General features: G+C 35.3%; 1 protein-coding gene across 1 annotated transcript in view; it reads left to right on the top strand.

The window, feature by feature from the left end:
* The first annotated feature begins 1,465 nt into the window (after positions 1–1,465).
* The window catches only part of LOC134857274 (uncharacterized), a 33,522-nt gene continuing 21,351 nt past the window's right edge, over positions 1,466–13,636 (top strand). The window contains exons 1-2 of the mRNA XM_063873656.1: positions 1,466–1,560; positions 1,848–1,902. The gene's annotated coding sequence lies outside the window, so the exon portion shown is untranslated. The remainder of the gene's footprint in view (positions 1,561–1,847; positions 1,903–13,636) is intronic.

The following is a 13,636-nucleotide window of genomic DNA, read 5'->3' as shown; positions in this document are numbered from 1 at the left end:
AAATGAAGCCGGTTAATTGATTTAAAAATTATAATAATATCCACAAAACTCACCAGTTTGTACTTGACTTTAGTTTTTGGGGAAAGAAGATTTGCTTTTTCGGAAAAAAATTGATTGTTCCCAAATTTATGTAAGTTTTAACCAAAACTTAAATCAGGACTCGAAGGACAGTCGGAATATTCAATGTTTTGCGCTGATATGCAATCTTGTTGGTTCAGTTTTCACACAAATTGACAAAATATTTGAGCTCCGTGTGTTTTTTTTACAATGAATTTCGACTGTTTGTCTAGCCATTTTTGTACCAACTTTTATACCATCTGAAATAAATGGCTCTTGTAACTCGATTTCAGAAACAAATTCCGTCTCTGATCTTTTTTGCAAAATTCTGGTTTTTGGATAAAAAAACTTCGTTGCCCATTTGAGACAATGAACAGCATTTCACATTCATTTTTTTCAGTGGCTCAGTCCTAGCATCTGGAAATTTACAGAAAGAGTCTTGCTTGGAAACTTCTAGACTTCAACCAAAACTTTCGCAACAAAATTTCAAGTTGATTAATTAGAACATATTACATTTTTTGGATTCTTATCAAATATTTGTTTTCAAAACAGCGACAAGGTCATTTTGCTGAAATTTGCTTTTTCGTGAGCTTGCGTTATTTTACGTTCTCTTGAAACAAAGCCGAAAAAGAATGACCTTCTTAGATCGAGATTAAAAACAAAACACTTTTTGAAGTAATTTGACTCATAGCATTATCAATCGAATGAATTAACACGGGGGTATAGAGGATTTGATGTAAAATTATTCTAGGATAGAACTATCTGCAGTAAAAAGAGTTTTGGTAAAACGTAAGAACTTCTTTAAAAATGGTAAAATTATTAAAATCATACGAGGCAAGCGCCAACGTGTCTTCCTTATGAGAAAGTGTAAAGTGTGCAAATATTGCAGTTTTTCTATAAAATAACAAAAATAGCCGTTTTGATACTTTTTTTAAAAAATTTTTGCATAGTCCTTGATTTTTTTTCTAAAAATTGTTAAAAATTGGGTAATTTTGCAGTGTCTGGTGTCGGAAAAATTCAACAAAAATCCAATTTTATCAGAACAGTCATAGAGCCCCTCTTTCAAAATGATATAGAATCAAGGATCACTTTTAAAAATGCTTACAATTTGAGAACTGGTTTCAGGAAATGTACTTAATTGTGGTCCGAAATGACATTATAGCAAATCAACATCGAAACATTTTCCGAACGCTAATTTTCCGATCGGGTTCAATGCTGTACAATCCGTAACAAATCATTTTAAGTCAAGTAATTCTATTTTATGTATCGAAGGCTAACTAACCAAATAGCATGTTAGCAGAACCTAATTCGACACACCCTTTTCGATTTGTCTTCATTATATAGCTCTCAAATGAACTCATGAATATGGTTCTTCTTGAAATAATTTGTATCTCTATTTTTCGGCTGAATGAAGTTTTTGGGTCGGAAGGAGTAATTTACTATGCAGCACATTCACATAATGACTATCAGCAGCAAGTGCCTCTTTGGACCGCAGTTTCACAAGTAGGTAATTGTTTACTAATTCTAACTTCGAACTCGTTCCTGAATGCTTGGAGCGTGACCTATTAATAACTTAGGGTTTGGTCCGCACCTTTTGGATGTAAAATACGGCTCTTTTTCCTTTCCTCCCCCACCTGCTAATTTTTATAATACAAATTACTGAGGAAAAAGAGCCTAAAATACAATCTCAACCCGGAAGTAAGTTTAAAGAATGTTTGAATACTCGACTATCAAAAAGTTTCTAAATTTCAATGAAAAGCATCCTGTAATAATCTCCAAAAACTGTTTAGGGTATTGGAAGCGTCGAAGCCGACCTACATTTGGTGGATCGTACTCTTTATGTTGGTAAGTTCTGCATTTATAAGGATTTAAGATCACATAGATATCAACATTAGCAGGAAGTTAAACAGGTACTACACACTGTACTGGCTGCTGTATCCATTTTGAAAAAGAATTTGAAATACAAAAATAAAAGTTAAGTTTTGCTCGATTTTTCTATCTTTTTTATTTTGCTTGAAGAAATACTCAAATAAAATCTCATTGAAAACAGTTACTTCACTTCATAAGGCAAATTAAAAATTGTAAAGTCTATCACACATAAATTTACACCAAAGTTGTTGATATTGATCCAAATAAACCCTGTTTTGTAGTTTTTTGAGCAATGGCATGCGCAGAAATGGTTTTAGGCAGCTGATTTTCAAAAAAAGTGAAAATTATTTTGTACACTTTTTTCAGACCCACCGAACTGATTTCTCGAGATCCTCTAAGACTCGAGCATTGCTGTTGAGCATGCTATTGCACTCTCTGAGTTAAATGAGGGTTGATGAAAAACTTTCGATCCAGATTATGAAGTTAAACAAATAACTCTGATTCTGTATAAGTTTTCTAAACCTTTCGAAGCTCCCGTTTGTAGCTGCGAATTAGACTGCCGTTAGAAACATAATCTAGTGTGAATTTTTATTTTTTGAATCATCTATATTTCGAAGTAAAAAGGCGCTCATCTTAATTTTGACAGGTATTCCTTGTCGATAGTGAGAATTTATCTAGCAAGATCTTGTTTGTCTTAAATACTACACGGACATGAAAGAATATTGTTTTAATTGTTTAATTAAGATTACGGTGGAATTTTTTCCATTTTAAATTTTACACCTTTTATCAATTATTAGTCAGATTTTTTTCCAATTTTCAAGATTGGATTCCTTTTAATATATCCAATATTTTTCACGGAATATTTTGTCGGATATCAAAGATAAAGTGTTTCTCCAAACAAGCTGAATGGTTAAAAAGTCCTGCCTTGTATAGCAGACAATAAAGCGATAAGCGAACGGTCCTTTTGCAAGCGTAACAAAGACGCAAAGAGGTAGATCACTGCAAATCAACGACTGAATGAATAAAGGTTTTTTAATAAGTAAAAAATACAAAAATGAGAAAACTAAAAAGTTTCAAGGACCGGAAGATAAAAAAGATATCCGATGAAACAAAGTCTATGAAGTTAAAAGTTAGACAAAGGTACTTTGAAGCGTTTAGATTTAGATTGAACTAGTCTAAAATCTTAATATTGTTTATTTCCACTCTCCTTGCTGCTGGCTTAGTCGAAATAAACTGAAAATATTGTTTTTTTTCAAATTTTTTTTAAATTCCATATCTTTACTAACATATTTTTACTAACATAAGTTTCATATTTTTACTAACTAATTTTTTTAAGACCCGGAAAAAAACTCAGCACTACGGATTCAGAAGAACTGATGACCAAATACTGTGAAAAGCAATAGGTGGACAAATAAAGCAGCAATCTAGGCGCGGAATACAGACAAATAAAAAATTAGTTTATTTAAAAAAACTAGCTATTGACCCATTTTCTATTAGAACTAAGAACAGTTGTTCGTTAATTTTCGAAATTATTTATATATAACTATCAATGATTTAAACTCATACTCTTTTCTATTTTTTGCTTCTAGCATAGTGGCAAGAAGTTCACTTAGAAATAGTCAGATCGTGTATTCAGTCCCATGCCATGGCAATGATAGTAAGTGAGGACCAAATTCGGCTGTAATAGTGGTACCACGTGAAAGTTCTAGACGCAAAAAACGGCCCTGAGTTGCAAAAAAGAGCTTTGCTCAACAAAGTAACCCAGTCTGGAATGTGGTGAGATAATGCAAATGGACCATCCTAAATTGAATCGGAGATCGGTTGATTAACAAACGCTTTCAAGTAGAGTATTAAAACACCAAGTTGAATAATTTAATTCCAATTCAACTTATCGGAAAAATGGATAAACACAGCGTGATTTTGTGACGGAATAAAACCTGAAACAATCAACAGGGCATATAAATAGAGTTGATTGTTTGTAACTCTAGCAGCAATAGTTGACAGCAAACTTGAAAGTAAGCAGCCAAAAATTTGTCTTTTTGAGGACAGACAAGGTCGAATTTGATTGGTTTTACGTTTTAGGTTTTTACGAGCTCGGAATACGAGCTTCCGTAGTTTAAATACAACTACGTAATTGTTACGTAATTATTGAATAAGTATTTCGTAATTACTACGTAATAACAGCAAGAATAAGGTTCCTATTCACAACTAATTGGCCGTATGGTCTTGGGGGGAGGGGCTCGAACATACGCCATGGGGTGCTCGAACTAGCAACTCGAACTAGAACTACGCCAGGGGGTGCTCGAACAAGAACTACGTGCTCGAACTAGAACTACGTCAGGGGGTGCTCGAACTCAAGTGAAACATCCTCAGTCCCCCAAGAGTAGAGTACCGGAGCGAGTCTTACAAGAGGACGACCTAATTCTTCTGTAGTGGTTTTCAGGAATGCGGAAGGGTCGATCGCATTTTTGCCAAATTTCAGGCTTGAGATACGTGCTAGGGGGCAGTATCCGCGTGGGCTAATCCCTCTACAATCCAAACCAGATCTCCGGAATTGAGGTCATGTTCGACGGTTGTGTGCCACGAATGACGTTTGTTGAGAGAAGGTCGTAACCATCGTTTGTCGTAACCATCGAATCCAGATAGCGTTGTCATATGCTTGTGCGCGTAGGTAGCACTTGCTGTGGTCGAAATGATCGTTCGTTGCTACTGAGGGAAAACTCACGGAATGCTGTTCCACTAAAAACTGGTTAGGCGTAAGTGCCTCAAGTTTATTTGAGTCACTGCTAAAATATATATGAGGACGCGCATTTGCAGGTTGTCCAACAAGGCGGAATATTGTTTGAAGAAATTCTTCGGTCAATTTGCGAGGTGTGAGTATCTAGTAGAATACTCTCTTGCAACTACTTAGTTTAAAACTAAAAATAAAAACATTTATACACATGGTTTATCACCAATATCCAAGAGGAACAACTCACCTTTTTGTCGAAACAATCAAACCAAAAAAATCACGAACTAACTGTTCTTTCCGTCGGCAAAAATCCAGAAAAACTTCTACTCTAAAAAATTTACCAATTTTTATGCACTTTTGATATATTCAACAAAAAATTAAGGTTAGCAAACCCAATAAACCTTACAAAACCAAAATGTAATTTTTTAATAAAAATTTATTAAACCCTCAACATTAACCAGAACACAAAAAAAATCAAAGTTTTTAGTATTAATAGCCCAAATCTAGGAAAAATTAAACAAAAATTGCAAACGTAGTCGCGTATCTAGACATAGCTCTCAAAAACTCTACAGGCTTAGATGCAAATGAACATACAGCAGGTTTTCTTAATTTAGTGGAGAACAAGGGAGCATTTTCCCAGGCATTTGACCAACAGGCTCAGGCAATGATCGAAACTTATTTGAAAATAGAAATTAATCGATTCAAAAATAAGAAATACAGCCCAGCCGCTCAATGCTATCAAGGATTCGAAGCAGGTTTGCCTTGGAACGATATAGGAGATTAGTTTGAGAAAAGATTCACTGATTGAAAGAATGAGTATAAAAGACGAATGAAAGCAGAAAACATGAAAACACAACCTGATGAATTCATCAAAAATACCTACTTAGGCTAAACACCTCAGTGGGTTGTGGATGGCCAAATACGAATTCTGAGGATAATCAAGGAAAAAATGGAACTCTTTGTGCAAGGCTTAAGCCCGCCAGAGTCGAAACAAAATAGACATCACGTTCTATTTGAGAATCAACCCGCATATCAGCTACAATTTAAAAAATATATAGCTAGCAAAGACCTAATTTTTGCTGTAGGTAGTGAATTTACTGAGATAGCTTCAAGTTTTGTTGATCATTATTTGGAAACAGAAGAAACAATGGATCAATTCAGAAAATTAACTTATAATACAAAATAACCTAAAAACAATCAAAACAACCCAAAATTTTACAAATGATGCCGCATTTGAAGCCATTTGATAAACCATTGCTTTAAAAACAAAAATTATCAGGAGCAGAATCACGTATCACTTCAAATAAAAGCTAAGAGGAATTATCATATCTATAGCATTAAGCTGAGATTAGACAACGATTCTAATTATATATCTCTCCAGCAAGTATTTGCGCAGATGTCAGAACACAAGGAAATATCTCAATCGAGTGACAGGTCGAACAGTATTCACCCTTTCAATCAAAACAATAATTATCATTCACCTTACCGGTTTCACAATATTAGTCAAAATAATTACCTTCAAGGAGACTATAGCAATGAGGAGGTGAATGTTTCAATTTAACTTATCTCTACCTGAATGAACTAAACAAATATTTATTAAGATACTATACCAGCATTTCGTCGAAGAAAAGAAAATGACGGTCTAGAAACAGTTTTTATTGGACACTGGAGCAACAAGTTTGCATATGAATTTTGACAGATTTGACAAAAAATATTGTAAATTACATCCTATACAGTTCAGTAAATCTAGATCAAACATCGGTGCGGTCAACGAAGAAAGACTTGAACTTAATGGTTATGCATTGTTTGACGGTTCTTTTGATTTTGACGGTGATTTCTAGGTAAAAATTGAAGCATGGACTTCAGCCGAGGACAGATGAGATCCAAATATTTTAGGAACGGATTTCATTTCATATTTTTTTGTTTCCTCTAAAAATTGAAACAAAACTAGCTGGTTATGACAAAATGTTGTCAAATCAAAATGGGATACCTTTCAAAATATCCAATATTTTTTATGGATCATTTAGTCGGATAACAAAAAGAAAGTGTGTCGCTATACAAATGTATCACTGCCTAAAATGTCATATTTTGAACAGCAGACAATAAAGCGGTAAAACCCGGTCTTTTTGCAGCCTAACAAAGACACAAATCAAAGAGTGAAGGCAAATAAATTGTTAGCTCAAATGTAAATACTAGGTATTGACCCTGTCCCTATTAGAACTAAAAACAGTTGCTCGTTAATTTTTAAAAAATATTTATATTTAACGATCCATTATATAAGTTCATATTCCTTTCTAGCGATATTTTCTTCTATGATTTTCTTTATTAGAATTGACGATCTTAGGCGAGACTTATAACTTTGGTTTAATTAATAAGCAATCAACCAGCCATGGGGTTTTAGTAAAATGTTTACCAGGAATTCTGACCCTAGTCGCTTGTAACTTTTAGCATTATGTTCCGTGACACCAGGATCTGTTAATGAAGGCACGCAATTATAATTTATCTTATCAGGTATTTGAACGAATGAAATGCTCAAATGTTTTAAATTTTATTTGGAATCTAAGAAAAATTGAGTTTTTGTTTGTCAAGGTATGAAATGACATCGTTTTATCAATCACCAAGCAAGTTTTTTAATTAAAGAAAAAAAAGAATAACCACAGAAATTAAGAGTTTCCCTTGAGTTGAACTTCATGCAAGAAAAAAGTCTGTCGTGTAATTTAAACTGCTGAACTGTTTCACTAGCAGTTGTTCCAAAAACAGCTTTTTTCTGCTTGCTTTAAATTAGATAATAGAGTTTCAGAGTTGTTAGGTTTGAAGTGTAGTTGTCTTATTGATGGATTTTTAGTAGTCTATAGCTAAATTTGAAAAAAAAATCTTAAATGAAGAAAATGAAAAAACACTGATGCCTTCTCAGAGATCTGGCTTTTTATATGTATACATAAATAACTGAAAGATTCGTACATGGCGTGCAAGCTGATTATCTTCTTTTCTGAAACTGTTGTAATAAAAATGCTGCTATTGCAATTTTGCTTTTTTTATAGTTGTGAAATTTTAGATAGCCTTGAGGTGTAATTTTTTGTACGTTTTTGATAGATGACGAAATTTTAAAATCCAAATAAAGTATACAAAAACTTAAGGAAATTCTGAGGGTATCCCAACTAGTGGGCTGTATTGTATACATGAGCCACTAATATATGCTGCTTTGTACATGGCTTGCGATATGCGTATCTCCACGGAACAAAACTTTCTTGGATCCAGCTGAACATGCTAGATCAAATGCTTCTGGTCAAGAACCTTGCAAGATCTTTCAAGATAACTTTGACTATTGACCAGGGTATGAGGTTGAATTATCATCTTTTGCTTTACAATCTCAACCAAGCATATAAATCAATTTCGGAGTACAAATTTTTTGATAAAGTTTTTATCCTATGAGTCCATTTGCTCTATTCGTTGTGGTTTTAATTGTTGTAAGTGTTGTTTACTGCGCCGGTTTGTTGACCAAATACACTTTGTTGCTGGTTTTAACGTTGTCTCCGAACTTGTATTCCTGTTGTGCTCCATCCCATCCAGCCTGCCATCCCTGCTTTCCGTATCTGGGTTCGTTTATGAATGCCGACACCACATAGTTGCAAGCCGAGATCACGTCCCAGACGGGGAGTCCAGAGCACTCTCGGATCGCGTTTGCATAAGGGGGCAACTCGGTGCACTCCAGCAGGATGGCCTTGACCTTTGGATTCTTTTTCAAGGTATCGTTCACGAGTTTCACCATTCCCGGTTGCACCTTGGCAACGTCGACCTTCTGACCGAGAGCGACAGCCTCGAATCCTGGGATGTTCTCGCAGCCAAGGATCTTGACTCGTGGATCCACGAAAGAGAATCCACAAGCTTTTTCGAAAGCAGGAGCCATGTTTCCGAGGGCGACTCCGTTCGCAGTCATGACGATGATTTCGTCATTAGGGGAGAGGGTAGCTTGGATTGATTTCAGCTGGAGGAGCGAACTCATCACCATGCCAACAGGGATGCTCTTTTCGATGCTCAAAGCCACTTCTTGGAAGTACACCATGAATCCACAGTCTCCAGTTATGACGTTGACTTTCTTCTCGTTAATGAGCCAGTTTACGGACTCGATGAACCGTTTTTGGACATCAGCAGTCATCTTTCCGGACTGGGCCATTTCGAAAGTGAGTCCGGGGACTACTTTGTAGTAGACATCGTACCCATAGGTATCCGGGCAGTCGATGTCTCCACATGCCGGAGGGTAGTCATAGTCCAACCTAATCACACCAAGAACTGGAGCTGGTTTCAAAGGCATTCTGCAACAAGGCATATGATACACCACAAAGAAAGTAGATTTTCTAGTTTTATAGTATTCGAGATACCAACTGATTTCCAAGTTAGACTTTCGGAAAGTGAAAATATTTTGTAATTGGACGAGGTCTGCGTCTTCATTAAATCTGTCATTTTGTCAGTCGCGCTATGAGAATGTTCCAGATTGATCAAATTACTGTCAGTGGACAAACTATTTGTTGAAAAATCTCAGTTTTTTCCATAGTGAGACCAATATTTATGACCAAATGTTCTTCAAGAGTACTTTGAATTTCAAAAAAGTTACAAAGTCTATGCATTGCTGACGGAAGAAAACGCATTGGTAGAGCGTAACGATTGTCGTTTTTTCCTTTTTTTCTTTCTATTTAAGAAGTTAGCAAGTGAAATCAGTTTCAGTTGAAGGATCATCGGTCATAACTGAAAAATTACCACGATGGTAACAAGACGCCGATGAGTAACTTTGAGAATTGCAAACTTAGATTTGTACAATTATTACTTGACTTTTTAATCAATCCTGCTGTTAACTAAAGATCTGCTGCTTAATCTTAATTTTTGCTGCTTAAGCTTAATCTGGTTAACTTTTTCGCAAGAATTACGATCGCAGATAAGAAATAAGGTTCTTTTTGCATTAAAATTCAAGGGGAGAAACCTTGAAAATAATGCAGAATTACAAAAAGAACTTCAATGTTGTGATCACCGGTATACCCCAAATTTTTCCTGTTAGAAACCGCCAGAAAAAGTACTTATTTGTAACATTGGTTTCGCACGGCTGAAAAATTGTAAATAACTCTCGGTTATCTTAACTAGCTCAACAAGAAACAAATGTCCCGAGAGTTATAGTTTTCTAAAAACTGAAATTTCATTCTCTTGTTTTTTCTCCTGGTGGGAGAATAAATGGAAAAATCCAAAAAATAAAGAATTTTAATCAACTCATTTTGTTTTTTTTTAAAGTCAGGGCAAGCTCGATATTTTTCAAAGGTGAGTAAGCTGAGGTTCAGCCAGGAAAGAGACTCTTCACCCAATGAAAAGTTGTTTCTGGCAACGTTGTGTATTATATAGAGGTTTTTGACATCGGAAGCAGAGTTGGAACCGGGCCCGGGCTCGGACCTCATTTTTGGATCAGCAACCGGGTCGGGCCCGGGCCTGACTTTCAAAAGAGTCCACAACTTTCACACTTCGGTTAACACCTGAAATTCAGCCAAATCGAACTGCTAGGATCGGCTGCTGGTAATGAGTTTGATAAGTTTTGTTTTTTTCAAAATTCACATTTGAATTTCTCATTACTTTTTGTAAGGAAATTCCTATTGAGTTAGGACCGATGTGGTTAACTCATAGAGTAATTTCGGATAGGGTACACCGTCTGCTCGTCACGCTATCTTTTTTTCGGCCGGATAGATTCGTGCAACTTCTTAGTCTAATACCGATCCTAATCTTACTCTTATACTTACTAGTCTCAGGGTGTTTAACTAGTCTCTGCTAGGCGCAATAGATCTAGGTTCTACTGGTTTATTGCGGCTGCTGAAGTTCTCTTGGAGAGGCAACTAATTTCTAAGTAAAACTCAAATCTCTCTGGTGCTGAAATTACAAGTAATTTCAGCACTTACAAATAAGTGGGTTGTTAGTTAGATGGGTTATGATTGGTTAATATTAAATATTTTACAGTGGTAAAATATCAAATTTATCCAATTATAAAATGTAGTTTAGATCAGGTTCCACCCATCCGGGTTTTACAGAGTTTTTTAGAATTATCTTTCTGCAATTTGAAGGATGGATGATGAACGGTGGTATTTGGCGAACATCATATTTTTGTCCGGTTCCTCTTGTTAAAGAAATTCCAGGACGCTGGAGTTAGGGACATACAATCGTTGCATCGTCTTGTGGCAACGACTGTGATCCCCAATGAAATCAATCTGATTTCAAAATGATTTGCTATGACGAGTTTTTCTGTATTATGTAGAGAACTTGTTTTGTGTTCAACCTCGTCTGGGAATGGCGTGGAGATCGTGTGTGGAAGGGATGCCTCGTAACTCGGTTCTGTACGTATACTTGAACATCGAGTTGGTCATTGGTCTAGTTCAATGAAGTCCTTTTCTGCGAAGTCAAGTCGTACTCTAAATCCTTTGAGTTGTGATTGTGGATGGCTTATCGGTTGTGCTTAGCCATTCTTTATTTGAATATGATGGGATCATCTAGTCTTGGATGTTCGTCTTTGTTGATGTGTATTGATCTATATACTGCAAAGTATAATTTACATTTTAAAAAATTATGTAAGTCCGATTTTTTAATCATGATTTTAGTTAATCGTTTTCACAAAAGCGTTTTATTTTAGATTGGTTATTTTGAAGAGTTACTCACCCTGAGTACCTCTTATTAAAAATAGAAGTGTGGTTACAAAGCGTGGATGTAGCGCGGTGGGTTAGGCCAGCTATAGAGCATGCTCAGGACGTCCTCTCTGGTGGGTTAGGCCAGGAGTGGGAGTATGATTTCGTGCTGTTTCTTTGAGAGGTCCTGTTATGTGATAACTTTTCATGCTGGGTTTATGTTGATCTTTCTTATGTGACTTTGGTCGTGTCCTTTTTTCAAAAATCAAATTGTTTTTGGTATGGGTTTGTCTTGCGATTTTTTTGTGCTTTATTATTTCTTTCTTAGACTTTATAATAGTCTTCAAAAGAATAAATTATCCAGTTTTAAACTGGGTTAATCCGGTTTGGGTACCGTTGGTTTTCTTTTCTTAGTCATGCTGTTATTTTATGATTTGTGGTGTTTAGTAAGCTGCGTTGGTTAGTTTGGTTTAGTATATAGTTCTTTTCCAACCGGGTTAAAGGAAGGTTTGAAACTTGTTATCGTGTGTTAGAGTTGTTGAATGTGAAAACTTGAAACTTAAAATCATTATTTAAATAATTCTTCGTGGGCGAGCTGTGCGCGTTTGGATAGATTTCTTGTGCGAGTGAATGAAAATATCAAAAAGTTAGTACTGCATTTTCATTTTATCAATTTATTACATAGAATTTGAATTTTACTGCGTTTGGGGGAAATTTTAAAATTTTAAATTTTCATCGTATTTAATTTTACTGATTCATGGGGAAATAGTTTATAGATTAATTTGCTACATTTGGTATCAATTTTATTACATTATTTAGTGCAAGATATTGATGAATTTTAAAAGAATTTTAACAAGTTTGTATTTTTTTCTTTTCTGTTTTTGTAGGTGATCGTGGTATGAAGACTAGAAATATAAAATAAACATTTATAAAAAATGGTTAGTACTAATTTGAATTTATTAGTGAAGAGTAGTTTGAAATATACTTACCTGTTAATCATCTGGGAAAAAGCCGTGGGGGAAGATGTCGTGTATCATATCTGATGTTGTTAGTAATTTGGCTAGTATGCGAATAATGTTTTTAGTTTGGAGCAGTGACCAAAGCAATTGAAGTGCTTTAATGGTTTTTAATTCTTCGGTGCCTACTGCAAACTCTTATGGTGTGTTTTGAATGAGGTTATATATTTTATGATTATATTTAGTATTGTGAATGAATTCTAATTTTGGGATTTTTATAGGCTGGATAAGTTCATGCGGGATAAGGAAGGGTCGGGATTCTTCAGCGTTAAAGGTCTTCGTGATGGGACAAAATATATATACATTTGTGTTACTGGGTCATAATTGCGGAGGATGCCGTGGAGGTTAGTATCTTTGATGCAATAAGTGAAATTAAGGAAAAATGGAGACGTGTATTTTGAGTTAAGAAACTGAAAACGATGATGTGGTTGTCTTGATGGGGTATGCAAATCAAAATGATTTTGTATGAAACGATAGTATGTATATGTATGAGTTTGTTTAGTGCGTAACATATTATCGTGGGAACAGTGCAAATCGCGTTCATGTGGTGCAAGAAAGTGAAAGGCTAGTGAAAATAACTGAAATTTGTCATGGAAACTTTCGTAAGCTTGAATATCATTTAGTGCTTCAGAAAAGATGTGATCATGTTTTCTATCAAAAATATTAAGTGTGAATACATATGACATTTTGATGAAAAATTTGTCTGTTAGTTTTGGGTTAGCGAAGCGGTCTTCATCTAAACGTTGATCTTGATTAGGTCGCATGATATTGTGGTCGTAATATTGTATTGTAAATTCGTTAGCTCGGGGTGCAGTGAATGTTTTAGTAACTTTTTATATCCTACGTAAGTAAATAGTCTAGGTGTTAGTGTTGCAGTGAGTCTATATAACATTATTTTTGTTCTATTCTATGTCGTCATGAGTATTAGTTAATGGCAGGCAAAGGGGGTTAGTTAAATGATAATAGGCTGTCCAATGAAGTATGGGCATTATAACTTGTTCATCTACAAAACTACGCGTGTCATTAGTGTCGTTAGGTGTATTTAATGTATATTGTGGAAATGAGGGTAGGGTGATTGCTAGAAAATCTTTTGTGTTGGTGTATTGTGGGTGATTATTATATTCGCAGGCTGTTCCGGGTTTGGTCGGGAATGGGTGACTTGGGAATTTTCGTTTGAAAGTGCGATAAGCTCGGTTATTGCTAGTAGGTGTTTCGGTGGATGTGGATGATTGTGCTAATCATGCAGTGTAAGCTGAGGAGGGTGTAGGAGTAGGTGGGTTTGAGGATTCTATTGTGGATGAAAGTTGATTTATCGT

Source organism: Symsagittifera roscoffensis, chromosome 1 (genome assembly GCF_963678635.1).
Source record: "Symsagittifera roscoffensis chromosome 1, txSymRosc1.1, whole genome shotgun sequence".
Lineage (NCBI taxonomy): Eukaryota > Metazoa > Xenacoelomorpha > Acoela > Convolutidae > Symsagittifera > Symsagittifera roscoffensis.
The sequence above is the reverse complement of the archived record's forward strand: the minus strand, read 5'-3'. Positions and strand labels throughout refer to the sequence as shown.